Here is a 27897-nt window from a genome sequence, read left to right as displayed (position 1 = left end):
AGAGCAGGCTCCGGCTGGGTCTTCAGGAAAGATGCTTTTGCTCACCAGAGATCAAGTAAGAAGGTAGAGAGGTAGGAGCCCCCAACCCCTAAACCATAGTATTCAAGAATGTACCCAGTTGTTATACTCCAGGCCTCAAAAGCTTCTCAATGCCGGCGAAACTAGAGATTGTCCATGGGAACAGTGGTCCTTGTCCAGAAGCCACGACCGAGGCAGCAAGACAGTGGCACCCGGGTCACTGCTACCTTCCAGATCTCACCCAAGGCCATCTAACAGGTGGCAGCTCTTTTGCCTGGCTGAGCAGGAGGCCGGGGACATAGATTTTCAGGTTGCAGCCTTTGTAGCCCAGGGAAGCATTCCTAGAAGGGCTCTGAGGGCCGGTTCCTGTGACCCACCCCCTCCTCAGGAAACAAGAGTTAGGAATTTGGTTTGGTCATTGAGGGGGAAGAAAAGCTCTCTGTTTCCTGTCGGATGTGAACATGAGAAGAGTTGGTTTAGAGCTGCCGGAAGCTCTCTTGACATCAGATAAGGTCTGAGAATGAAGCCAGTGCCTAGTGCAGAACAGAGTCAATCTGAGATCTAGAAGGACGCTTCTTAAGGGTCCAGCGAGGTGACTCCTTCAAGGTCACACAGCAGGGACGGGCAGCGCTGGATCTAGAACACCTGACACCCCATGCAAGCTTCTCCCCATCATGCGGTCCTCCACTTAGGGCCCATCAGCCAGCCCGGCAGCTGGCAGGGCTTCCCAGTCCAGGTTTGCTACAGAAGCCGGCTGGCCCGACCCCTGTCAGGAGGCAGAGGTCCCTGCAGAGGGGCCTTAGCAGACAAGCACTCAGAGCACATTTGCGTGGCAGGCCTGGTGTGTATGAATCACTCACAACTGGGGCTTGGTGAGTGTGAAGTGCAGAGCTGGCTTTGCAAACACCCCAGGGGTTCTCGCCGAGTGGCACACTAAAATGTGACCACACCGGGTTCGAGCTATTTTAAGCTTCAGAAACCAAGGGAGGTTAGGCGGGGTGAACCTGCGGGCTCTGAGGGCAGATGAGTTCCAGGCCAGCTTTCTCTGTGCCTCCAAGGTCACCTTGGGCCCCTCTGCTGTCATCGGTGACCTTCCTTTCCTCTTCCCTCTTGAAGGATGGGAAGGATGGACCCTTATAACCTCAGGGGGAGGGAGCTGAAGGAGTGGGAGTGGGGTGAGCACCTGGTCTGGTGCACCTGTTAGACAGGAGGAGGGGTGAAGGGACTGTCTGCTAGATCTGCGGTGCTGCCCTTACACTTATTTATTTGTACCGGTTTTATTTAATCCTCACAATGACCCTTTGAGGTACACGCAACCGTTATCTTCATTTGTCACAGGAAGAAACAGAGGCTCAGAGGGAGTAAGAAGCTAACCCAAGGGCTCAAGGTGACACAGCAAAACTGGAACCTGAAACCAGGTGGGTCTGCATCCTTAATCACTGTGCCCTGTGGCCTCAAAACCCAGTCATAACCGCGTGTATGCAGCTTTCTATTCCTCCCGACAGCTCTGGAAGTTCCATTTATAAACCCCATTTTATGCATCCACCTCGATTTCGATTCAAGTCGTGATCTCGGGGTGGTGAGAGGGAGCCCTCCACGCTCAGCAGGGAGTCTGCTTGCTTCAGGATTCTCCCTCTCCTGCTCCCTCCCAGCCTGCTCTTGTGCCCATTCTCTCTCAAAAATAAATATAAATAAAAATAAGTGGGGATCGCTGGGTGGCTCAGCAGTTTAGCACCTGCCTTCAGCCCAGGGCATGATCCTGGAGTCCTGGGATGGAATCCCACATCGAGCTCCCTGCATGGAACCTGTTTCTCCCTCTGCCTCTCTCTCTCTCTCTCTCTCTCTCTCTCTCTCTCTCTTCTCTGTCTCTCATGAATAAATAAGTAAAATCTTTTTTAAAAAGTAAGTAAGTAAATAAATAAATATAAACCCTATTTTTCAGATGAGGAAACCAAAGCTCAAAGAGCTTGAGAACTCCCCCCAAGGATATACAGTCATACCCTTCTCCCCAGTGGCCCTGGTATCTTACCTTTCCACCTTTAAGTGCAAAGACTTTTAGTGCTTGGAAACAATTTCTTCCTAAGAGAGACACGAACTCTACTGAGGAAACTGAGGGTCTAACAGGTTGGGTGACTTACCCAAGTGAACAGATGGATGGGTACGAAGAACCTAGACTCTGGACCCTTCGCTGTGTGTAAACAGTCCCTTAGTTTCCAACACACATTCTAATTTCAGGGATGTTTTATCTACATTTTTAGCTCATCTTCATTTGGTAGTAGCTTCTGCAAACTTGGCTTCAAGCTTCTCTATAACTTCACCTTATCCTCTGTCAAGGAGTCAGTGATCTGTGACTGCACAAAGAGATTGAATTAGGGCTTCTGTAATTATGACGGATACTTCTATAAGGAGAAGATACTTCTCAAAACAGGAACCCTCCTGTGATACAGTGTTGACACCTATAATCTTTTGCCAGCTGAGGTCGGGAGCCCAGCTACACCAAAACCTAGGCAACAAAACTCTTCTAGGTTTCTCTTGATAGTTTCCTTGCAAACACCTGTGGGCTAGCGGAAAGGGCTGGGCCAGCCTGGGGGGTTGGGTAAGCAGTGTTAGAGATTAAAAAGCCTAGAATCAGGGAACCAATAGATATTTGATGTGGTCTGGCCTTTCTTAAGTATCTTAGACAACAAAAATTTTTTTTTTAAATTCTAATTATGGTAAAGTAGATGTTGCAGTTCTAAATAATATAACAACTATGGCAGAAAGCTGCATTTTAATTCCTTGACTGACTCCTTTTCGGAAATCGACAAGTATTTACCAGACTTCTTGCCTTCACCGAGTACTATAGAAGCCAGGTGCTGGGGGCCAGAAATGAATCCAACTGGGCCCCTGTCCTCTGGGACCCCGCAGTCTAGTGAGAAAGATGAAAATAGTCATAGTAGCTCCAAAGCTGTGTGTACAGTGCTGTGATGTGGGCAGGTCCAGTGTCAGGACAAAGTGTTTGGCCACCAGCATTTCCTTAGGTGGGGAAAGTATGGGATGCTTGAGCTTTATGGAGGCCTGGGAGGCTGTCCAGGTGAGAGGTGGGGCATTTCAGGGAAAGGCAATGGCAATTCCAGAGCTGGAATAGGATACCTGGAGGACCCCAAGTGGTAGTGGCCACAGGGAAGGTTGTTGAGGAATGAGAGATGAAGTTGAAGAGCTCAGCACGTTTGGTTTTGAAGAGCCCTGCATGTTACACAGAGGAATTTAAATTGTCTCCTGGAGGCCATGAAGAGCTGTTGAAGAAATTAAGCAGGAATGTGACATGACGGGGTTTCTATTTTAGAAAGTCACTCTGGCTGCCATTGGAGGATGGACGGAATGCCTCGTGAGACCAGCAATGGGGAAGCCATTTAGGGGAAGATGATGGCCAGGAAAGAGGACTGACATGGCACCCAGTGTGCAGTGGGGACCAGAAGGGGGAGGTGGAGAGGACATGTGCATTGAGATATTTAAGCAGAAGACAAAGGAGTCAAGAATGAGTGCTAAATTTTTTTAATTGGCTGTTTGGGTGGTGAACATGCTGAAAAAAATAAGGCGGTTCTTTTAAGAAACTGAAAAAGTTATGAATTATTATAATACAAAGGAAGTTAGGAAAATAAAGAAATGAAAAAAATACCCAATAATCTCATCATCATGGCACAACTAGTGTGCATATTTTGATTTATTTCCTTCCAATATTTCCCCCTAGTTTGTAAAGCAAAGTCAGTTTCCTAGATGACACTTTGTATTGAGTGTTGGCTGCTTAATGGGAAATGCTGCACTCTTCTTCAAGCCTGGGAAAGACTTACTTCTAGACCTATTGCTGGAGGCTCCATCATCACTTCTTATTTTGAAGGAGACCAATTTTTTTTTTTTTTTTTTTTTTTTTTTTATCTCTAAGAGCCAGTCACTTTGATCCAGGACTTTCTTGATCACGAGTGTTTTATAGTTTCCTCTGTTCCATAGCTTGGTGCATCGATAGTTTGTTCCTTCTACTTCCCCACTGGCCATAAAAATGATCAAGATGATGGAACACCTCATACCTTTGTGTCCTGGAAAATTCAGCCTGAGATGCCAAGAAATGACAGTGTTCATATTAATCCTTGCTGTGGCTTGTGAGGCCCACTTGTTGGAGAAGTTGGTGGGGAGTGCAACCCTCCCCCCCAAATGTTTCATTTAGCACCCTGGTGTTTTCACTGCCAGAGTATTATCTGAGGGTAGTTCCGCTTCTAGCCTTGCTCCACAAGGTGTGTCCAGCTTGGAAAATAAAAAGTAATTGATGAGAAGCTTATAAAAAAGTTGTCCTGGCTCTAGCTGGCTCTCCTGGGTCAGAATAATTTGCCATTGGCAAGCTCCGTGTTTTGCATAGGAATAGAGAGAAACCTGCAGCCTTCTTGGGGAAGGTATTATGCAGGATGTCAGTCCTCTTGGCTTTGCATGAAAGGCCTCAGGGGCATGACCAGACAGTCAGTGGCCTTATTCTGTGTTATCAGGCTGAAAGGTGATCTTGGGCAGAGCAGACATTTGTGGGACAGAGGCAAGCCTGGGAGGGGAGCCAAATGAATCTGCCAATTCGGTGTGAAGATGTGCTTTTGGTGGAGTGTTGGCAAATAGGAGGCCACTGGATCCACTCCTTGGGTCGTCCCTGCTCTTCCTGGTCACCAGGAGCCTTCCTTTTCCTAGGCTCCTCTGGGAAAAAATGTGGTGATCAATGAACCCAGGGCAGGAGAGAGCTTCAAAGTAGGAGCTGGATAGTAGGGAACCGGGAAAAGGCTGATGCCCCACAGTAGGCGTTGGCACCATTTTTATCTCTCACATGCCCTTGTGCAGGCAGGACAGGATGGCATCCAACAGTATGTTCTCTGGGGCTTTGCCCAGGCTAATTTTACATGACAATGGGTGCTCTATGCTCTTCCACGGAGCACTGGAATGGCTCTGCAGGTTTCGAGTGGCCTGGCAGTGGAGTTGTTCCGGCCCAGCTCAGCAGCAGGAAGGGGCCTCGGGCTGTGGGTAACCGAGGAGCCCGGACAAGCATTTCCCTTGGCCACTCCTGTGCTTCATATAGAAGAGGGCCTTCACTGGTCACAGGAGGGGTTGTCCAGGGCACAGCGGGTCGCCGTCCTTGACCACTGAGCTCTTTCATGCAGGCTGAAATGAAGATTGGACTTTTCATTCCACGTGGGTCACAGGGAGATTTTGCAAGGCAGTGTGTCAGAGTGTTTGTGTGGCTTCCTGCAGGCCTAGCCCTTCACACTCTGTCCACGTGAAAACGCCCAGTGAGCCAGAGACAGAAAGACACCCGGGGCCTCAAGCGCAGTTGGGCTTGATCAAGCTACTCATGCTAGCAGGAGTAGAAGCTTAGTAGTCAGCAGAGTAGCAAGATGGTTTTGAAATTTGCTGGGCTCTTTAAAAATAGATAAAGAAAACCAAATGACTTTTTTTTTTTAAAGGAAACCACTGATAAAGGAATTGTGACATAAACAAAGAAAAATGTAAGCACTCTGTTCTTTTGAGAGCAATAAAGGCAGCGAACAGGGAAATGCCAGAAGCTGTGACCCAAAGTGTGCACTCTTCTCGGATCCCATTTCCATTTGCACACAAAGGGGAGATTCTTGTTTTCAAGTCACCTTCACAAAAAGGTATAACTCAGTGAAGGAAATGAGCTATAATTATAATTAGTATTTTTTAGTTTGTTCTTTCAATCAAAATAGCTCTTAAGTAGAGTATCCCAGTGCAACTTAATCTTATGTCAACACGTGCTCTGGAGAGCCTGCACTGGCCCCACATTCACACCAGGGGTACAGGTGTCTGGGTGAGAATCTCTCCATAAGGAAGTCTGTCTCTATTTATCCCATGGGACCTTCCACTTACACAGCTCGTAGGCTTTCTTTGTTTAAGTGCATGGTTCCTGAAGGCAGAGACAGAACCAGATCAAACCTTTTGGACTCTTGGTAGCAAGTGACAGGAACCAAATTTGAACCACAAAAAGGGTGGGAAGAAAGGGGGGGGCTTGACATTGTTTAGGTCATATAGCTGGAAACAACATAGGCAGAAGTAGCAGACATCCACTACAATCTACCTTAGCACCCAAAGGGGACAGTAGCCTCAGCCTCTTCCATCGCGGCACCCCAAAGTACTACTGTTTCTCTGTGGTTGCTGGGCCATGAGCCATTCCAGAGCTCTCCTTTGATTCCACCCACCTTTCCCTTTTGAGCATGTAGCATACCTTCCACTGAAAATCCTGGTCTTTCTGATTCATATTCCAGGAAGACTAAGGCCTAGAAAATAGTTTTGGATTTGTAATAACCCAAGATCCCTGAATGGATAGGATGCTGTGGTATTAGAATCCTGCATTAGGGAAGGAGTTGGCACAGCAGGCAGATGCAGCTCAAAGTTCTTTTCCTTCCATCTCCATAAAATTCCAAGATTCCAAGGAGTGGACTTTTGACGCTAGTCGGGGCTCCTTCAAATCACCCAATAACCAATAATTATTGACTTTGTCCTGTGCTTCTAGAGGTAAAGAGTAGAAGAGGAGGCTGAGTGTCTTTACTGCATGGAACAGAGACCTACCCAGCTGAGCTGAGACATATTTATCTTGAGATAAAAATTCCTATGGCACAATTTCATGGAGATCTAAGAAAGGGCCAGTAGTGGGCATTACAAAGAGTGCACAGGGGGGATGGCTGGGAGTTCCTGCTAGATATGCCAACAGCAGGTGTTTTCCTCCTCATACTACTCCCCAGAAATGTGTGTGCTTGTGTGCTTTTTATTTAGCTCTGCACTCCTGAGAGACTATAAGAAAGGTGTTCATCTTATTCACAGCTAGGTCCCTGTAAGCAGCACAAAGTGTGGCTCAAAGGAAATGTTCCTTGTATTTTTGTTCAGTGAGTTCATGGATCTTCACCTGATGCTCTGCTATTTCAGTGACCAGTTAACTCCATGTTCCTGATTCTATCAGGCCTACTCCTGGTTGGCTTCTCTGGTGCCTCTGCTTTTCCAAAATTTTCTCCCATAACCCTGGATTGCATTTGACCTGTCATGATCTTTTCAACCTCTTCTCCATTTTGACCTTTTGGTTTTTAGCTTCCACCATTAACTGACCAAGTAGGCTAGCAAACTAGGATAGTCTAATTTATTAGTTCAAATTCTTAAGAGGGAGGGAGAGAGGAAGATAGAGAGAGATAAAACCAATTAGTTAGGTCATCATTTGTACCAGATCATAGATTGTGAGCCAACTAGAAGATTGACTGTCCTTCATCTGATGCCCACTTTCATCATCAGCTGAGTGAAGGATAGAAGTCACTGTCAACTGGTTCAAAATATAGGTTCCTAGGCTGCAGGGTCTGTGGACCAGGCAGTTTCTCAAAGAATGGAGTGGGTGCAAAAGGCAATATTTGACCTCTCTTGTAAAAAAGAGCAAATTCTCTAAAGAGCTTATTATAGTTAGATAAGACTTAAAGGCAGATCAATATTGATCCATATAAGATCTGTTCTTGCTGCCTAACAATTCTTCCTCCCTCTTCTAAGAGACATCTTAGGCCACAGCAGAGTTCAGGTGACCCAAGATAGGCTCATCATTGGACCTCAACTCCATAGCCTTAGTGATTGAGTCAAAGGTGAACATGTGTCACAGGCAAGTCAATAAGAGTTCTTTGAAATTTTTAACAATGGATCTAAAGAGGAGTGCTTGGGTAGCTCAGTCGGTTAAGGATCCGACTCTTGATCTCAGCTCAGGTCTTGATCTCAGGGTTGAGTTCAAGTCCCAAGTTGGGCTCCATGCTGGGTGTGGAGCCTACTTAAATAAATAAACAAACAAACAAAAACAAAAAAACCCACAATAACAACAACAAAAACAATGGATCTAAAAGACAGCAGATATTTTTTTCTCTCTGATCATAGAACTGCTGGGTTATGAGTTTCTACTGCCAGCAGCCAGGTCCTCCATCATATGGAAGAAAGATTAAAATACAAAAGTGAGGACAAGATACTGAGAGAGAAGCTTGGCAGCTCTCACTCCTCACAGCCCAAGGTGAATCCTGCCTTTGTTTTTGTTCTTCCCCCTATTTGATTCAGAGGTCCAATAAATTCTTTCTCTCTGTCTCTGTCTCTCTGTGTGTTTCTTTCTTTCTCTTTCCTCTTCCTCTCTTTGCTCAGGCTAATTTAAGTGGACTTTCTTACACAATGAAGGTAGTTTTGAATTAAGATGAATGCTAAATTTGCTAAATATCTGTTAAATGAGCAAAACTGAAAGTTATAGACATTCGAGGGAAAGAAAAAGAGACAAAGAAAGAAACAGAGAGCTAACAAGCAAGCCAGCAAGCAGCACTGGCCCAAGAATCTAGAAGAGACTTCATGGCTGGCCACAAAAGCCTTCATGATGAGGATTGAACTTGATTTTGGAGAAGGATGGGATATGAAAAGATAAAGGATGGGGACAAGGGAATGTCTTCCAGGTGAAATGGTATGGAAGAAGGCTTATGAAGGAGAAGGAGAGAATGAGCACAACATAAAAGTGGGCGCACTCTTACTTTAAGCTTTGCTTTCCTAAGGTTGATTTCATCTATTGATCTCAACTGAAAATTCTTTCAGAATATGGGCTATTTCTTTTGCATCCCTGTCATCACTAATGATCCCTACTATTGCAAGAATTCCAAGATTGATAGTGCTAGTGTTCTGGAACTCTTGAGTGGCATTCTCACAATTCCCAAGTCACCAAGAATCCCATTCCCAATGGGGAATGATCATGATAAGAATAGTCATAATTTTGAGTTTCATAGCATCTTATTTTCCATGATTTAAAAGTTCTTCCTATTAGGGAGTAACCTACTCATCTTCAACATCTTCCAAAATGCCTTTAGCTTCTACTTGATGCCATGTAGACCTGGAATTGATTTAAAATTCTTTCTGGGTTAGGTACTGTTTTAAAATCTAATCAGAGAGGATCCCTGGGTGGCTCAGCGGTTTAGCGCCTGCCTTGCAGGCTCATGTGGTAGACTGCCATGCAGAATCTTCCCCCCCAACAGAGAGCTGGAGGAGATGAGGGGATGAGCTGGGCTGCATTTACTTCTCCCTCACTCTTGTTCTGAAGGTACACAAGTTATCAATGGCTACGTGACCCCATCTGTCCAATTACCAGAAATGGACCAGAGTAGCTCATGTGTAAGTGCCTGATGGTGATACAAGTGGTAACATAGGGCTGGATGATGCTTACGTGGAACAGCAATGAGAGAAAAGTGCTAGTTTCCAAGGGGGTGACAATCTGTTTCACAAACTACTGAGAGATGTGGTATAGTTATTGTAGCCCAATGTCCTGTGAGGCTATTTGAACTATCTTGCGAGGTGGTTTCAAAAGAATGTTCAAACTACTTTGAGCAACCATAGCCTTGTTTTTTAAAAAGGAGGTGGGAAGTGGGGAGCAGCTTTCAGGGTGACTGCTTTGAAGAAGGCCTCCCTTATTTGGATGTAGGGTCCAGCAGGACTGTTATACAGCAAAGCGGCAAGCTCCGTGGTTGATAATTCTGTTTCCTGAGAGCCACCAGCACTAAGTTGTGAGGGGGAAGGCAGGCATACCTACAGCCAAGGGGTGAAGTCAGAGAGGGTAAGCTGTACCCAGGACCATTCCCTGCTTAATGGCACATTCCCACCTACAGGGACTCAGTGGTCAATGCATCGCTCAAGGCTTACGTAGAAGCAGAAGGAGCTAGACTTTGGAAAAACCCACCCCAGCTCCTGTGGTTTGTTTTTATTCATGGTTTCCATAGTTGAGGTGCTCTCTGAGCCAGGCAGCTCTTCACTTCTGTTGGGAATCTTATCACCTGCCAATCTACATGGCCGCTTTGGGAACGGAAGTGCTCAAGCCAAGATGGACTTCCGCCTTAGCTCATTGTAACGCCTGCGTTCAACCACTTGTGTTGATTCCATCAGAGGAAGAAAGCCACTGAGGCAGAAGCAGATAAAATGCAGATATGATTGATTGCCGGTGCTCCAAGGAGGAGGAGAGGGAGAGGCTGTGTGGTAAAGAAAATCCAAAGTGTTCTTTCTTCATCAAAGTTAAATGTTTCTGAATTCAGTACCTAATCCAGAACAAAACCCAATGCCTGAGATGTGAACTTTCTTTTTCTTCTTCTTTTTTTTTTTTTTTTCCTTTTTATTTTTGAGAGCTAAGCACATGTTTCCCCCTGCGTCAGCAAGGGGGAAAAGCGAGTTAAAGGCAACCAAAGGACATGAACTTGAACTGAAGCTTGAAAATATAGGCTGTCTTAGATGGGATCTCAAGATTCAGAGACATTTTGATATAGAGCTGAACATAAGTCTTTTCTCCTCCAAAGACCAGTTACCCTTTGTTCTGGAAGCAGAAAGGTTGAGCCTACATTTCCCAGGGTGGAAAAAAAAAATAAGGCTTTCAATTGAGCAAAAACCACAGTTTTCCCAAGACTTATTTTGGTTCTTTATCTTGGGGCTGGTTGGACATAAGATCTTGAGTTGGAATGTACGTTTGTAAGGGTGGAGGTGTCTCCAAGGATGGTACTTGTAGGCTTTACTTAGAGCTCTGTAGACGTGCACAGTGACCCTTGATGGTTGGGGGTTGACTTGTGGTCCAGGGGTGTCGTGAGTTGTTGCATGCAAAGGACTGAAGCAGGCAGTGTAGGAAAGAGCCTGGCTGCTGTTTCTGCATAGACTCTAGAACAAGACAAAAGGGTCTTTGCTCTGCTCTAGTTGGGGGCCTGGAATCTTTAGCATGAGGCTTAAGAGAGTTAACGCGACCAGAGGGCAGTGTGCAACCCCAGCTATAACATCAGTTTGGGCCACCATTTGGCCCAGCTAATCTAGGGGCAAAATGGAACTTTAGAGGGCACCCTTATCTCACAGTAGGAGACAGTGTGACCTGGAGGTGAGATGGGCTTTACCTAAGGCTTTGCGTCCTGCATTGGTCTGGTCCTCAAGAAGCAGGCTCCAAGGCAGGACTCAATAGGCAAGGATTTTATTAGCGAGAACACCTATGTGGGGGAGAATGTGGAAGAAGCCAGACAAGGCCACGGGGCAGATGTGATCTGAGTGGAAGCATTCTAGACTGCTGTGCAGTCCAAGTCAGGTTAGCAAGGCTGCTGGGGGTGGGGCAGCCAAAATCAGCTGGGGGAGGAGTCTTATGTTTCCCAGGAAGGGGGCCAACTTAGAATCCCTACCATGTCATTCACTGGCCTCTGTGAAAGACTGGCAGTGGATTTCCGGGGTGACAGCTGGGACCCTAGGCACATTCTCTCTCTTTTTATTTTTTTTTAAGATTTTATTTATTTATTCATGAGAGACAGAGAGAGAGAGAGAGAGAAGCAGAGACACAGGCAGAGAGTTAGGGAGCCCAACGCGGGACTCGATCCCAGGACTCCAGGATCACCCCCTGGGCTAAAGGCAGGAGTTAAACCGCTGAGCCACCCAGGTGTCCCCTACTGACACATTCTCACAGCCACCTCAATGCACTTGAACTTGGACTCACAGCTGGTACTCATCCTCCCTCTCTTCCTTTCTCCATTCTAAATACCTCTCATTTTCTCCATCACCTTGGCAAGTCCTGATGGCTCATGTAGTGGTATGACCAAAACTGTCATTCCTGGGAATACCTGAACCCTTGATAACAAACTCTTTTCAGGCTTGGGTTGGTGCTCATGTCTGCTTATAGCTAGGGAGAAGCCAAGGAGTACCAGGTGATACCCAAGTGGATTGCTTGGATTCACACATACTCCTCTGTGCCCCCATCATGTAAAAGCATCTCTCTGTTCTCCAGATTATCAAGGTCAAGAGCCCCAGCCAGCATAATGATTTCTCTCTTCTCCTGCTGATCCTTGGCCATGAATTCAAAACACTGGTGGCAGCCATAAATTATAGTTCATAAATTATAGGCTGTTTGTGGTGTCCCCTTTGGGAGACCAGGACCTTCAACAGGGCAGAGTCCAGAGCTGCAGGGACAGGAAGTTCAAGATCTCCAATGAGTCATTAGGAGTGATGGTGAGTGGAGCCACTCACTGCTGCATCTACCCCTTTGGTTCTTAAACTCATGTATGTTTCCTACTAGAGACCGTACCATGTAGGCGCCTCTGACTTAATAAACATACTACATCCTAAAGGACACACCCTATTTTTTCTGAGGGTTTCCTCTGAGTTGACACTTGAGCTGCACCTTTAGAAGCCTGTTCCAGGAGGTAGGCTAATCACCAAGTCAGCTGCCCAAGCACATATCCAATTAGAGAATGACATGCCAGTCTCTGCACTCTGCAAGTTCCCCCAATTTTCATGAGTGACTTGACTAACTTCAGGGAAGGTGTTGTATTATCTGTAATTTACTTTCAAACACTCTACCATACATGGTATGATATATACGTGGGTGCTGGCGTTAAACTCTGGGAAGCTAGTCAACGTTTAGAGTACACTAACCAGGAGCCCCCACTCTCACAATGGTGAGTTTGCATCTGAGAACTCTAAGGTCACAAAAAGCCTTCAGCCCTTATGCTAGATGACCTCCAATACATTTTCCATCCTCCACACTGCCCAGGGTGGGCCCTAAGAGCTGACGTTGGTGAGAGGTGCTAACCCAGCCTCTCTGCCTCTGGCTTCCTGTAAGGTTCAGCTGGCGGAAGGCAGAACAGATGATTGCCAGCTGGAAGGATGGAGAGGCTGGGGTGTTTATCCCTCTTTCCCACCCACAGCCCAAGCAAGCCCTCTGAATCAACAGTGGCTCCTTTCCTCCACGAAGGTTCCAGTTGCTGCTGAGCCGCCCTCCGTTCAGCTACAGCTCCCTCCAGGTTCTGAACAATTCTTCTTCTGTCCCTTCAGGCTTTGGACAAGGATGGCAAAGCCTCTCACGGTTGCTCACTCTGGGGTGCTCCGGCTTCCGTTTGTTATTTCTTTTCACCCTGCCCTCACCCCTTTGTGACAGCGCCTTTCTAAACATTCTTTCATCCCCTTGTGTGAGTGTGCTGTTTTCTGCCAAGACTTTGACAATAGAAACACTTTTATCTCAGATCAACACTCAAAGATTTATTAATTAGTCTGGGGATTTTTAGACATGATTCTTATATTGGTGAAATGCGTGGTGTTCAAGATACGTGAATCAGTTGACTAGGAATGGTGTATGAGTGCCTCTGCCCTTGCACAGAGTATGGGAACCGAGAAAGTCCAAGAGCCTCTTCCTTCTGAATTACCACTTGGAGCTGGAGATCTACCTAACTGTTTAGCCCTTTAACCTGGGAATCTTGATGATAACTAGTCAGTTGGCTGAAACTCTCCAGCCAGTAGAACACTCTTACATTTGCCTCAAGGGAATCCAAGGACAGAGTGCAGGGACTTTATCAAGTTCACAGGCAGGTTGGCTGGTTTTTTTTTTTATTATTATTATTTTTTGTTATATCTCCTTGCTTATAAAAGTCAGTATATGTGTCAGAACTTGGTTAGGACATCTAGACTGTAGAGTGAGACATGGTTCACCCTCTTCTATCTCAAACTATTAGAAGCTACCAATACTACCTGAAAAAACACTCCATCATTGTGAACCATCAAGCTGATTTCAGTCAGATCACAACAGAGAGATGTATTCGTCTCTCCTCCTTGATAAGGGAAGGAGAGAATCATTTTTCCCCAGACACCAGGCCTCCCCAGAGACCAAAGACCACAGTGGCACTGCCCTTCCCATGCCCTTTGTGGATTGTGTGTGGGAGGAGGGAGGAAAGTTTTGCCATTTCTTAGTAAGTGCTGCCCAGCCAGGTTCCCTGGCCCCTTACCCAATAGCTCTTTTCAGAGGCTGGAGTACATAAGGACTCTGTTTTCATCTCTGGGTCCTCATTACTGATTTGGGGCCCCAAGTGACATCAATATGTTATTATGAGCTATATTTACAAATGTAGCATTTCATTGGAGGTAATCTCCAGAGAGATCATATGGCTAAAATCCTCAAATTGTGGGAGAGGAAAAGAGGCCCAGGGAGGCTAAGTGACTCATCCAAGGCCACTGTCACTTGGTGGGCTGCGATGTAATTGGACCCAAATCACCCACCACATGCAGGGTTCTCTATGCACCTGAGGTGATTGTGCAGAAAAACTGGTATAATAAGTTCAAGGGCAAAGATTGTATGGAGGCACGTTGATCAATCACCGAGCAATCATTCTGTGTACCCAGAATTATGCCCAGAACTATGGGTCAGGTGAAGAAGAAGAGACATGGTCCCTCCTTGAAGAATTCACTGTCTGGTTGGGGGCTATCACTAAGCCGGGAAACAGCAAAGCACTAGCTCCCTAGTGTGGAATGGCTCTGAGAACGCAGGAACACAAAGAATGGTAATTTAGGAGATGGGTGAAAGGTGTGATCCATGCTCAGACATACCTGGTTCAAATCCTAGTTCTCCTTGTGCAAGCACTTAACCTTCCCAAGCCTCCCTTTACCAACTATGTGGGACTAGTAAGTCCCTGTGTCATAGAAGAGTGAAAATTCCATAAGATCTTGCTGCTAAATGCTTTGCATGGAGTTGGACTACATGGTAAATGCTCTGCTGGCTGATTAATACTAATTAGTTTATTTAGTAATCTAAAAGGAGAACCAACACCTTGCTTCTTGATCAAGCCTCACAGTACATCTGGTATTCCAAAGAGTTTATTTAGGGGGCCGAAAAATCTTGAAGATGCTAATTAAATGACTGAAATGACCTGCCAAGTAAATATGATCTAGAGACAGGATTAGTCGAGATCAACCAATTACGGTGGGATTACCTGGCCACTGCCATGTCAGGGTTGACTGAGTGTCACACAGTATTCAAGGAGCAGTAATCACCTGCTTTCCCACATACTTCCTCATCTTCAGCCTTTCAACTGGCCACAGAAGCAAGCACAGAGCTAGAAATGACCAAGAAATCCATTTTCAGAGTTGTCTTTGTAGGGCAACTGCCATGCAACTGTGTAGAAATGGATTACTTGTTCTTAAGGTCTCCGTTTGCTAATCTCCTTACCAGCTTCACAAATATCCCAAGATCAGGTTTAGTCCTAGATCACTCTACTGTAATGCAACTCCAAGGTGATAATATGATGAGGCCAGAGTGCACTCCTGTCCCTGAGTTCTTCATGAGTTAATTAAAAAGGTTACCTGCACCAGGCTACCTGCATGAATGGAGCCAGAAAGAGGACATTTGTCTGTCCAGATGTGGGACAAACATTTTGATATAAGGAAAATTAAATAGAATGTTCCAGAATCCCAAAAATGTAACTTTGGCTCAAAAACCACTATTTTAATCTGAAAGATGTTTTCACCAGAGAACAAAGCCTTAATCTGGTGTAAACACTGTCTGAACCCCCATGGTTCAGAATTAGTTTCAGGATATGAAACAAGTGAACTTTAGTTTAGTTAGGTCCATAGTCAGACTACTCATACATAGGAAGAATTTGCTGTTCTCTTAGTATCTGCAATGGTGACAAATCTGTAACCTTTTATGTATTTATTTTTAAAGATTTAATTAATTTATGTATTTGAGATAGAAGAGATAGCAAGAGAGAGCATGAACAGGCAAGAGAGGGAGAAGCAGGCTCCCCACTGAGCAGGGAGCCTAATGTGGGGCTTGATCCTATGACCCTGAGATCATGACCTGAGCCTAAGGCAGACACTTCACCAACTGAGCCACTTGGGCACCCCAGGCCTATAGCCTTTTAGACTGACTTGTACACTGACATGGATTTAACACAAGGAAATAAGAATGATATTTACTGCAAAGAGAAATTCCATCCCTGGATTTGCCCTGAGAGCTTCCTGACTTACCATCCATAAAAAATGGTGGATATAGCGGGGCGACTGTAAAATTTCTTTACCTTTCTTGCATGTTAGGAAATATCCCTAATGAAATGTTGGCAAAGAATGAAAAAATCAGTGTAGTAAATAAGCTCTATATACATGCACTCTACATATCATACCAATACGTGACACAGGTAGTTAATATTTATAATTGTGAGGCATTTTTCTTAAGAAGAATTGAATCCTTCAGAAAGAGTAGAATATTGTAAAGATAACAGGGAGACTCTTTATTATATTAATTTGCTTAACATCTTTCCCCCTCCGGTAGCACCTACACATTGGCTTTTAGAAAACTGCTTGGGGTAGAAGGGCTTTTAGGGTGAGTAGCAACTGGCCTCTCTGCTCAACCTCCCACAACCCCAGGCCTGCTCCCACAGCTAATTGCATTTGCTCACTTCTCTTTGTTTGCTTTTGGTGATTATTTCCCTATCTTTAACTAACAAGCTTACGCTGCTAGTTCTCATTTTATCAACTTGAGACATTGTCTGTTGACTTCCTGCCTTGGGAGATGTGGATTTGCTCCTGGACGCTAACCCTGTCCACTATCCACATCATCCCTGTTTCCCCTGCCATCCCCCTCACCCTCCTCCCCACCAAAGACACCACCGTCCAGTCCTCCACCAGCTGTCTCTGCAACTTTGAATATATACCTAGATCTCCATTTCTTGTGCTATCAGCCGTCCCTATCATCTCTTGATCCCATCAGTTTAAATGTGCCAAAAAGAAAAACAGAAAACAAACAAACAAACCCCGTAACATCTCCATGTTGAAAGTTCCATTCCAACATGGTGAGCAAGCACAGTGCTAAGACCATAGTAGGCACCGCATAAACACCCAGATAAGTGGGTGTCAGTCATGCTTGCCAACACCAAGTTCAAAAAACCAGGGTCTCCCCACAACCTCCTCATCCCTGGGAGGTAGGCAGCAAGTGGGAACAAAGCCAAAAGGCATTTCACAAACCTCTTTCCATGTCATTTAAGGAAAGAGCACCACCTCTACTCTGCATCCTTGCAGGATTCTGAAAGGTCTCTACATCTGCATTAAATTTTTAAAAAATGAGATTCAAGAAAGCAAGAAAGAAGCATCACAGACTATCAGAGGGAAATGAGGCCAACATAGGGGATATCCTCGGGCTTCCCAGTTTGTCTGAGCTGTCCCCAAATTGTTTCTTTGTGTCTCTCTTAGAGACACAAAATGGCCTGCAGGGACTGTGGCATGAGCCTTCTAGCATGCTCTTCATGGAGTCGTAGGCTCTGTTTTGTCCTGACATGCATCTTTGCTGTGCGTGTGTGTGATACCTTCATGGAACTGCATAGAGCTTCTATCCAGGGATTCGAGGGTTTCAGTCATCTTGCTTTTCTCCTTACCCCCCATTATTGGTCCCTTACTTTATTGCACTAGATAGAGCCTGAGTCTCCCGAAATGTAGGCCAATTCACTCCATGACTTTGCTCGAAGATGTCAAACCCAGTGTATTGATCCAGTAGGTGTTTTATCAGAAGCCGGTTGTTTATGCTCTGACATGCACAGAGCTCTCTCTGTGACCTACTTCCCACCAGATGCTGCAAACAGCTGCATTCCAGAATTTAATATAATGGTTTAGGAGTGTGACAATCCCAGACTGCCATCTGACACAGTCAATTGAGGAGAGAACCCCTCCCATTTTTCTTATTTGACAGGAAGAGAAAGCAACAGTTCAGAGCAATTCTGTGCCTTCTTCTAGCATGCCCCGATTTGCTAACTTTTCTTACCCTTGAATGGACCTCTGTTAATTCCACGTCTAGAATGCTGGCCTCCACCTGCCCCCAGTGATAACCACCTCTGAATCCCTCGATCCTATGAATGAGCCACCTTATTAGGCAAAAGGGACTTTCAAACATGGTTAAGGACTGGGGAGATGGGTAGATTTTTCTGAATTATCCAGATGAGGCCAATCTGATCACATGAATCCTTATAAACAGAGACCATTTCCCAGTGGTTAGAAGGAGATGTGACTGTGGAAGGAAGGGGTCAGATCAATGCACCATGGGAAGGACTCAGCCTGCCATTACTGTTTTTGAAGATGGAGGAAGGGGGCCATGAGCCACGGAATGTGGGCAGCTTCCAGAAGCTAAACAAAGGGCAGGGAATCAGTTTCTTTCAGAGGGTCTACAGAAAGGAACACAGTCTTACCCACACCTTGAATTTACCTCCGCATGACCCATTTTAGGCTTTCGACCTACAGAACTGTAAGATCATGCATGTGTTGTTTTCAATCACCAAGTTTGCTGTGATTTGTAATAGCAGTATTAGATAACCAATACACCGCGCTCGTCCAGATTGGCATGCCCTTACAAGATACAAAGCCAACCAATTCTTCGTAACAGCTGGGCACTTGAGAATTGCTTATAAATCACATATGGGGAAATCTCAGCTACCTGGGACTTTTGCAAAATATGTCAAGGTGATGATACTGGAGTTTCTCCAAACAGTTCAGGATTTATTTATGTAAGACCCGAAACATTTTTTTACTTTATTTTTTAAAAGACTTTATTTATTTATTTATTTATTTATTTATTTATTTGAGAGAGAGAGAGAATAAAAGGGGTAGGGGCAGAGGGAGAAGCAGACTCCTCGTGAGCAGGGAGCCTGATGTGGGACTTGATCCCAGGACCCCAGGACCATGACTTGAACTGAAGGCAGATGCTTAACTGACTGAGCCACCCAGGTGCCTCAACATTTTTTATTTTAAACATTTCGTAAGATGAACATTCGTAACTTTTAAGAAGTTTAAAATTTAACATTCTAAGTTAAACATCCGAGTTTAACATTTTAACCTTTAGGAAGATTAAATCCTTTATAAATCATATGTATATGAATATATAATACATATATATATAAAAATACATAGACACGTATTTCTTCATATACACAGATATATACATATATATTCCTTTCTATTTAAGCGGAATACATTAAACTTTCTTTAACATTTTTTTTGCAGTGCGTGGGGGGATTTCCTATTTTGAGCATTAGTTATTACCCAATATTATAGCATCACTGTGTGGCTGGCTAAGTACTGAAAAACTACCATATGTAGCAGATTTTCTAGAATGATCCCAATTTTAAATATTCTGTCTCCCTTTCCTTATATTGGTCAAATGACCTTTCCTGATTTTCTGCTAGGACCCTGGTCCTATAGCTGTATGGCTATTTGCCCTCAAAATAATTGGCCCCAAGCTACTGTGCAAAAGGGAATTCTAAATCGTGTGTTCGCCTTGAATAGATTAAAAAGAAATAAAAATATTTTGCAGTTTCCTGTATGTTACCTTTCAGCCCTGATGAAGGATTTTCTGCCCCAACCGTTTAGTTAGTTGTGTCATCCTTATTGGGCTGCTGGCATGGTGAGAGTAAGAGGCCTCAGGAAGTTAACTGGCAGTCCTGCCAAGCAGTTGATCTGTAGCGGGGCCAACGGGAAAACTCAGAACCCCTGACCCTTAGTCTCACTCTGTTCTTTGACCCGGTGGATCTACTACCTTGCTTTTGACTTCAATAGCAGCCCCAGCGTGTCTCCCAGAGGGGTTCCAAGACTAGAGCCACCAACCAAACCAACCAGCGTGATTATGGTCTCCCTTCTCAAAACAATATTTCCTTTCCAAACCCAGTTGCAGAAAATCTAAACCAACACAGGCCTCCAAACTCCAACCACAACCATCTTCAAAAGGCATATGAGCTGTTGCATTCTTAGCAGTCTGATGGCAGCCACCGAAGTCATCACCTATCAGATGACTGAGAGAGGGGGCTCCATTCCAGGGGGTGATGTGGCTGGAACCAGCTTTGTACACAAGGCCTCCCAGCTTACAATCCTGGCCTCCCATGGTCCTATTTGATTAACTGAGCCACCCCTATGGTTACTAATCGCTGTTAATACAAAGAGGTGTCAACAAGCCTGTTGGATCGAATCTTGTCTTCCTCTGAATTTACTTAGCTTGGCTAAAGAGGGAGGGGTGAGGGAGTATGTGTGTGTGTGTGTGTGTGTGTGTGTGTGTGTGTGTGTGTGAACTGTGTGGGGTTGTGCACAGGTGTGTTGGTACGCACTATATGGGCACTCCTGTGTGTGCATGCTTCTGTGTGTGAGTGTGTCTCTGGGAATATGAATTATGTGCATGCATGTGTATAGTGCACATGCACTTGTGCATGGAATACGTGTCTCACACATGCAACCAAAGGGAAAACAGAGAGACACGGAGAGATGGGAGCCTCACAGGAAAAGAGAACCAACAGAGAAAGACAGAAAAGCAGACACATGTAGGGACAGACACAGAGAACAAGTGAGTGAAGGAAGCAAGGAGGGGGGAACGGGTGACAGAGGACAAAGGCAGGGAGAAGATGGCACACAAGACACAGAAAAGGAGAGACCAGGGGTGAGAGGCCCATGTCATTTCTGGAGGTAAGAGATGCCCTTTAGGGGAGGCGGTGGAATTGGAAGCTCCTGGAAGGTTGATGTCACTTCCTTGCTATTTTTCTGTCTTTTGGTCACAGGGCTTCTGCCCAGTGGTCCTATCACCCAGCCTCAGCCCCGGCCCGTGAGGCCCCGGGAGATGGAAAACCTCATTGTGGAGCTGTAGGTTTATTTTTTTCTGATAACTTAGCAACATCAAACAAAGGAAGTCACGCTAGTCCTCTGCCTCAGCAAGGCAAACAGTCGCTGCCCCAGCCTGGGTGCCTCCCTCCCAGCACACACAGATGGGGCCAGGAGCCAGAGGGGCTTGCAGGGTCCTTGGGGCAGAGGCCTGAGTCTGGGAACAATAAAAACCCCATCTGGCATTTAGTGCTGAGCAGTGACCAGGGAGAGGGGTTGACCTGGGAAGGGATGTGGCCCCAGCAGGAACCTTCTTATGCTTGTGGGACAGGCCATCTGCCTGGGGACTGCAGAGGGTCTCAGGCCCAGCTCCCCCACAGATCTGCATAATTTGTTTCCCTGTTTAGGCCTGGGTTTGTTGTTTATTTATTTATTTATTTTCATGTGCAGAAGATGGGAGTGGCGCTGGCTCAGTGGTTTCCAAAAGGTTCTGGGGATTCCAGCAGGTTCCATGGGGCTCCTTCGGGGTCTGTGGTTGGAGGGGAGGTGGTCAAAGGAGCAGCGAGTCAGGTCTCCCCACTACACTAACCTGAGCCACCCCACGTTTCTGTTCTGCTTCTGTTTGAAGACTGCTAAGGAAGAGCAAGCGTGGAGACCCTGGTGCTGGGCGATGCCAGTCCCAGCACTTGAGGACCTACCTTTCTACTCCAGAGGATGGAGCTGCATTACTGGGGCCCTGGGACAGAGTGGACAGTGCACTTGGGGAGAAGGGGAGGCTCATTTCTTTCATGTGATTAGGGGCTCTAGACTCTTCCTGGCTGGGCCCCAGCGCTGGAAACTCACCCCAGAGGCTGACTCCCAGGGACTGAAGGCACATCCGTGGGCGGGCAGAAGGAGGGGGGAGGGCACACCCCACCCTGAAGGGCATAGTCTCCTCACTTCGGAATTTCTGGGTGGGGCAAGCCATTATTTGACAGAGTATTCAGCCATAAAGAAACAAAGAAGGTACTTCCTTGAAATCATTGCTACCTTGATGATGACAAATCCTGCCAGAAAGCCAGGGGAAGTCCAGATGAGCTAATTGGTTGGGTTAGAAGGTCAGAATCAAGCTCCATCAGATGGCAGCGGCCGTGCCTTCCTGCCAGCTGGCTGCGTCCCCTGCGCCAGGGCCTTCCAGCCGGTCCAGTCCCGCCCGGCCTGGCCAACCTGGCTGGGGCCCACCCACTTTGTCAACAAGCAGATGCTGTCCCTCGGGATAGGGCATTGAGGCATATGCCATTTCTGGGCTCCCGAGCTGCCCCTGCTAAGGCCGCAGTGGATTGCCCACTGCATGTTCCAGAAGGATCAGAGGACAGGCAAGTGACTGGAAAACCAACCCTCCTCTGTTGAGTTCTCTTTTGAGCTTTCCCCTTGGATTTGGGAGCAATGAGGTGGGGGGACCTGCCTGTGTGCTGAAGCGGGAGTGGGGGCAGGGGAGGCATTCGCCATCAGACAAAAAATGTGACCAGTTGCTCAAAAGCCAGGTGGATAAATCTGCCAAATCAGTGAAACGGCATCCTGTTCCATCCGGAGGGGACAGCAAACACAGATGGACAAGGCTGAGTGGTAATTACATCTCCGAAGAAGATGCAAAATATTTAAATGCCTGCCTGGTGCCGATTCTTATCAGAGGGAATTTTATGATATTGGGTTTCACGAGCAGTAAACTCGTGTACCAAGTTGTTTTTTTCCTCCCTCTCAAAAAAAGTGCCGGGTCCATATTTTACCTTGTAGCAGGTAATGGCTCTGTTGCCTTTATGCAAATCATTGGCACCTTCCACTCGGGCCTGAGTTCTCCCCCCGGAAAGTTCTTCCCCACAGCTGTCTCCCAGCTAGGGAAATCTCTCCATGATTGGACCATAGTTTATTACCGTGTCAAGGGGAACCACTTCAGATGTCTAGCATGTGGGTGGTTTGCATACATGAATCATGCAGGTGTTAATGTTCTTCCAGAAGAACCAGCCGTATCCTTTTACCAGGCGAGGGCCCTCATTGCCAACCTGCCCAATGGGGAGGCTTGCCCTACCGTTGCAGGGGGTGGAGGTGGGGGAGGCACAAGGGCCAGCCCCCCACCCCACCCCCAGGCCTCAAAGGACATTGTGACTGGACTGCTGTATGCAAACACTCCAGGGCCCTGGTGCCTCGGGTCACAGCTCTGACACCCATTCTCGCTCTGTCCTCCTAGCTAAGAGGTAGCTCTTAGGCTACCTCCATAAATCACGTGCCTCCAATTCCTGTCTCAGGCTCTGCTTCTGGAACCTCAGCAAAGACAGCACGTCCTATGTTGGTGGCCCCAAAGAGCTGGCATTATGAAGTCTTTCCCCTGGTGTCGTAGATGGCGCCCCAACCCAGTCTGGTTTCTGATTTCTTCTAGAGATTTGCCTGGGCAGCAGAGGCTGTTGGTGGAGGCTTGGCTCCAGCACAAGGAGGCAGCAAGTCGTATTGCTGGAAAGTGCTCTGCCGATTGACCTCAGCTTCAGTAAGTGAATTTTTCCTAGGATGCATCCACAAGGCAGAGCGGTTCAGATCTGAGTACCACAGACTTAGGGTGACAGATGGAGGTGGACCCCTTGCACAGACATCTAAAGGGCTGCTGTGGATCAGGTCTCCTCTACCAAACCATAGCTGGGTCTGAGCCAGTTCTGGCTGCTGTAACAGAATCCCATAGGTTGCAGGGTGGGGGGAGGGGGTGCTTATAAACGACAGACACTTATTTCCCATAGTTCTGGAAGCTGGGCTTAGTAGGTATAGTGTCTGATGAGAGTCTGCGTCCCAGCTCAGAGACAGATGTCTTGTTGGTGGGCCCTTACATGGTAGAAGGGGCAGGGCAGCTCTGACGTCCCTTCTAGAACCCACAAATCCCATTCTTGAGGGTTCCACCTTCATCACTGTGGGACCCAGGAAATCTAACAAAAATCCCCTACCCCTGGACAAGCAGAGCAGGACTAACTCTATTTTGTGCTACACCCGCCATCTCATGTAAAACCCCCCACACGACCTGCCTATTGTTTAAGGCACTCCCTCACCCTAGTTTAGCTATTAAGCACACTCTTATCAGAAACTAGCACACGTAGGAATGCGGGACCTCTGACCTTCAACCGCCAAGGAATGAAAACCCCTCTTTTGCCTGCCAAACCTGCGCGCCAATTCTAACCAGAATAATAGGCTAGTTCAAATGGTCACTATAGGGTGAATCGTAATTCACTTGGCCACCTGCGTGTGGACCGACATGACTGTGCAAATTTCTACGTATGTTATAATCTCATTGGCCACGGACCCCTGTAACACTACTATGCTTCTTAGTCTCGGGGTCCAAGTCCCTGCTCCGCCGTGTTGGGTATAATTGGACCCAAGCTCGAGCTTGTAAATAAACCCTCACGTACTTGCATCGGCATCGGCTCCTTGGTGGTTTCTCGGATTCGCAATCTTGGGCACAACAATCACCTCATTACCTCCCACTGGCCCCCACCTCCGAACACCATCACAATACGGAGTAGGTTCCAACACAGGAATTTGCGGGAGGGGGCGGATGCAAACATTCACTCTATGGCAGGCTGTCTTCTGCCACTTCTAGAGAGTTAGTCCTTTATGTTGAAACACAATGTGACTTGTTATATTGTCAGCTGTTAGCAGCTTTGTGTGAATTAGTTTGTTTCAGAATCCAATGCGACAGTTGGTCCAGGCCGCTTCGGACAGAATGGGGAGGAAAGTCAGGATGGAAATAAAGGCTTGAATGAGGGTGCCTCTGCCATAGGCCTGGGTGATGCAATGGGGCTGTTGACAGGGCAGGTTTCTCCCTGGATATGCAGACAATATTGGTGGCAGTAGCAACAACCCCAGTTTCAACATAGTTCACAGTCACACACAGTCACAGACACATAGTAGGATTTAGAGATGTGTGCTCCTCGACAAAAAGATAAATACTGTAGGATTCCACTTCTGTGAGGTCAAACCCCTAGAAATGGAAGGCAGGCCGGTGGCTCCCAGCAGGTGGAGAGGAGGGAAATGGGAAGCTGTCAAGGGAGCATGGAAAGATTCTGGAGATCGGTTGTGCCGCGGTGTGAATATACTTAATACTACTGGTACGTACGCTTACGATGATGAAGCTGGTAAGTTTTATGTTATGTGTGTTTTGCCACAATAAAAAAATGCTCTTCAAAGACAATTTGGGCTTTTTGTATAGTCGATCCTCATGTAACAGTCAACTGATTGTTGACTTGATATTTGCAGAGCATATTCCTGTTGTGAACTCTCAACCTAAGAGAGAAGCTCAGAAAAACAAACACAAATGAGCATAAAGGGCCTGAAGACCCTGAGAAGCTGCTCCCCAGTTCCGACATATTGAGGCCATCCCTAGCCTGTCCCCTCCCCATCTCCAGACTCTTCCCCACCATGGCCCTGCCCATACTTTGTCTCTCCTGTCCCTTCTTCCCTTTCAGTTTCCTTGAGACCTTTTGACCTCCTAGGCTGTTAACTTATGCCTTCCCAAAGTACATCTCTTTTGCTTCGCTCACTGGTCATGGCTCTCATCCACGACTTGATCAGCATAAGGCCTAGAGTTGAGAGTTGGATATTTATGGAATTCTTGGTCAGGCCAGGGAAGGGGGTAGGGGAGATTGGGGGGTTGAGGAGAGGGAGGGGTAGTGTTGGGGTGGACGTAGAAGCCATCAGGGAAGGGATAGTGAGCACATTAAGGGACAGTGAATACACTTCCTGTACACTGTTGGATTTTTCCTGTCGAGTCAGTGCTTTTCTCTTATTTCTCAGATTCTGTGTGTTTGGGTCCTCGCTCATATTCTCATGAAGTTGTGCAATGCAATTCAGTTCACCACATTCAACAGACCTTGTTGGAACCCACCGTGTCCACAGTGCCATTCAAAGGGTCAGAAATGGCATCTGCCCCCAAGGTGCTTATGGTCTGAGTAAAAGGAAATAATGACAAATGGAGGGTTCTTCCCTAGTCATGCTTAGCCTGGTAACACGGTCTTAGGAGAAGCTCTCACTAAACATGAAGGGGTCTCCAGAATATATGAGTTTATAAGAATGTGGCTCTTTTGCCCTACTTCTGATGACCAGGATTTCTCTAGGAGGGAAGTCTCTCTGACATTTGGGTCAATGTGTAAGGATGTCCCATGCATTCTAGAGTATTTAGCAGCTCTGCTCCCAGACACTAAATGCTAGAAGGATCTCTCACGCATTGTTGTAGCAACCTTCAGAAGTAGTATATTCTGTGTGCTTCCTGGGGGGCCATGTTGCTGGACTGAGAACCACTGGACTCTAGGGCAGACATGGATCCCTCCCCATATGTAGCTCCTATGTGTAGCTTCCCAAAGCATGTGACCCTAGAAACTGCCCCACAGCACTCAGACTCCAAAGACAATAAAAATGACAAAGAAGGGGTCACCTCGGTGGAATAAGTGCTCAGGAGTGGCAGGGAGTTATGCTGTGAGTTTCATCCACCCCTCACCCAAGCCTAAGTGGGATTTCCAGAGCAGCCCTTCAGAGGTTTGACAATGTGTTGGTGTAGTTGGGAGACCCAGGGGGCTGACCTCCAACTCCATGGGCTGGGGTCTAAGTGCTGCAGGAAATTGGAAGGCCAGAGAGGACTCAGTGTGTCAGAGGTGCTGAGTGGGAGCCCCCTGCTCCCCACAGCTGTGGGAGCAGAAGAACTGCCATGAGGCCATCTAGGTTCTTATGCTCATTGACCAGCTTGAAGGAGTCAGGAGACCCAAGCAAGGGAGACTGGAGGTGTAACCTGGAGGAAGCCAGGAAGGCCTGATGAAGAAGGCCGCCGAAAATAAGGATCTAACCATCCAGTGAGGGAGCTGCAGGAGAGAGGGCCCAGCGGTCAGCTTCTGAAAGGGACCTGCCCAAGCATCAGCCTGGATTCCACGAGGCCAAAAGGAACACAGAGCTTAGGAGCTCCCATTGGAATAGGAGCCGTCTGCAGCCTCTGCTTCTCTTCTCTCTCCCTACCTCTTCCCACCCTTCACCCGGCAGGTGACTGAGAATAAAGATTAGAACTGTCCCCTCCCACCCTGGGGGGCACCTCGAGGGCCCAACTGGTTAAGCATGAGCTGGCTCTTGGTTTCAGCTCAGGTCCTGATCTCAGGATCTTGGGATGGAGCCCCACGTCGGACTCCACCCTCAATGGGGAGTCTGCTTCAGTATTCTCTCTCCCTCTGGCCCTCCCCCTCCATGTTCACCCTCTCTTTCTAAAATAAATAAATAAATCTTTAAAAAAAAAAGAAGATGAACTGTGCCTCCTCCCTATCAGCCTTCCCACCCAAAATAATGCCATACTGGGAAAGGAGGAAAGACTATTTCCAAATTGATTCCATGTGAGCCTTCAAGGGACTGTGGGATGTGGAGAGCCCTGAGCCACTACTGGAGTTTTCACCTGGCTGCAGGTGAGGACGAAATTTAAAAGACATGAGAGAGGAAGAGTTAAAAGTTGTGTTTGATCACAATCCCAATGTCTCTCTTTTGGAGAGAGTTTAGGTAGGTTTCATATAATTAGTTTCAGAATAATCATCCTAATTCCCCCGTGCTCTGTAAGCCGCTTCAGGGGAACTCGGTCAGCTTGCTAGGAAGGCAGCAAAGACCTTGGCAATGGCACAGGTTTTAGAAGGGCGCCTCCCCCCTACCCCATTCAGGCAATTAGGCCTCCCCAGTCTTCATTTAGATGAACAGTGCAAGCTTCTGTAATTACCATATTGTCGTCAACTGGAATGTCTGCCGGGGCTGAAAATCGCAATGTGTAATTTGTTGTGATTGGTTTTCATTGAATGGGATAGGGGAAAAAAAAGTAAATTAGCCATAAATTTAGAGAGATGGCACATGGTAAAACTTTATGGAAACTGCAACATTAGCAGAGAAAAGGCTAACTCCCAAGAACACACAAGAGGAAAATTGTACTTCCTGTGAAATACCGCCAGATCCTAGGAGTATAGCAAAAGCTGGTGTGTAAGGACGGTGCTTCTAGTTTTTCTAAGAGAGAAAGAAATGACATGGTGAGGGCTCTGGGATCCTCGGGGTTGAAGAGTGCACCAGCAGTCACAGGCACTCAGCAAGGAGCTAATGGAAACCCATCAGAGCTGTCTGTGGGTCATGCACAGGACTTGCCAGGAGGCTTGGAAGCCAAACCCATTTGGAGGTTTGCTGCTTTACCTTCAAGCCTTGGCCAGTACAACGGTGATGTCTTAGTCAGCCAAGGCTGGTATGACAAAATACCACAGACTGGGTGGCTGAAGCAACACACATTTCTTTCTCAGTCCTGGAGGCTGGGAAGTGTAAGATCAAGGTGCCAGCAGATTGGGTTCTTGGCGTGGGCCTTCTTCCTAGCTTGCAGATGGCCACCTTCTCGCTGTGTCCTCACATGGCGGAGAAAGGAAGCTCTGGAGTCTTCTTATAAGGGCACTGATCCATCATGGGACTCTA

General features: G+C 46.7%; 1 long non-coding RNA gene across 7 annotated transcripts in view; it reads left to right on the top strand.

The window, feature by feature from the left end:
* The window catches only part of LOC112672363 (uncharacterized), a 157754-nt gene that overhangs the window by 58767 nt on the left and 71090 nt on the right, over window positions 1-27897 (top strand). For 6 of the 7 annotated variants that reach the window (XR_003144229.3, XR_003144230.3, XR_004810347.2 and 3 more), the window contains exons 2-3: window positions 1357-1436; window positions 22832-22936. This is a non-coding gene — a long non-coding RNA (uncharacterized LOC112672363). The remainder of the gene's footprint in view (window positions 1-1356; window positions 1437-22831; window positions 22937-27897) is intronic. The other variant, XR_003144232.3, reaches the window with a different exon arrangement.

Source organism: Canis lupus, chromosome 28 (genome assembly GCF_003254725.2).
Source record: "Canis lupus dingo isolate Sandy chromosome 28, ASM325472v2, whole genome shotgun sequence".
In the NCBI taxonomy this organism is placed as follows: Eukaryota; Metazoa; Chordata; class Mammalia; order Carnivora; family Canidae; genus Canis; species Canis lupus.
Note: the sequence above shows the minus strand (reverse complement) of the source record. Positions and strands in the feature narration are given on the sequence as shown.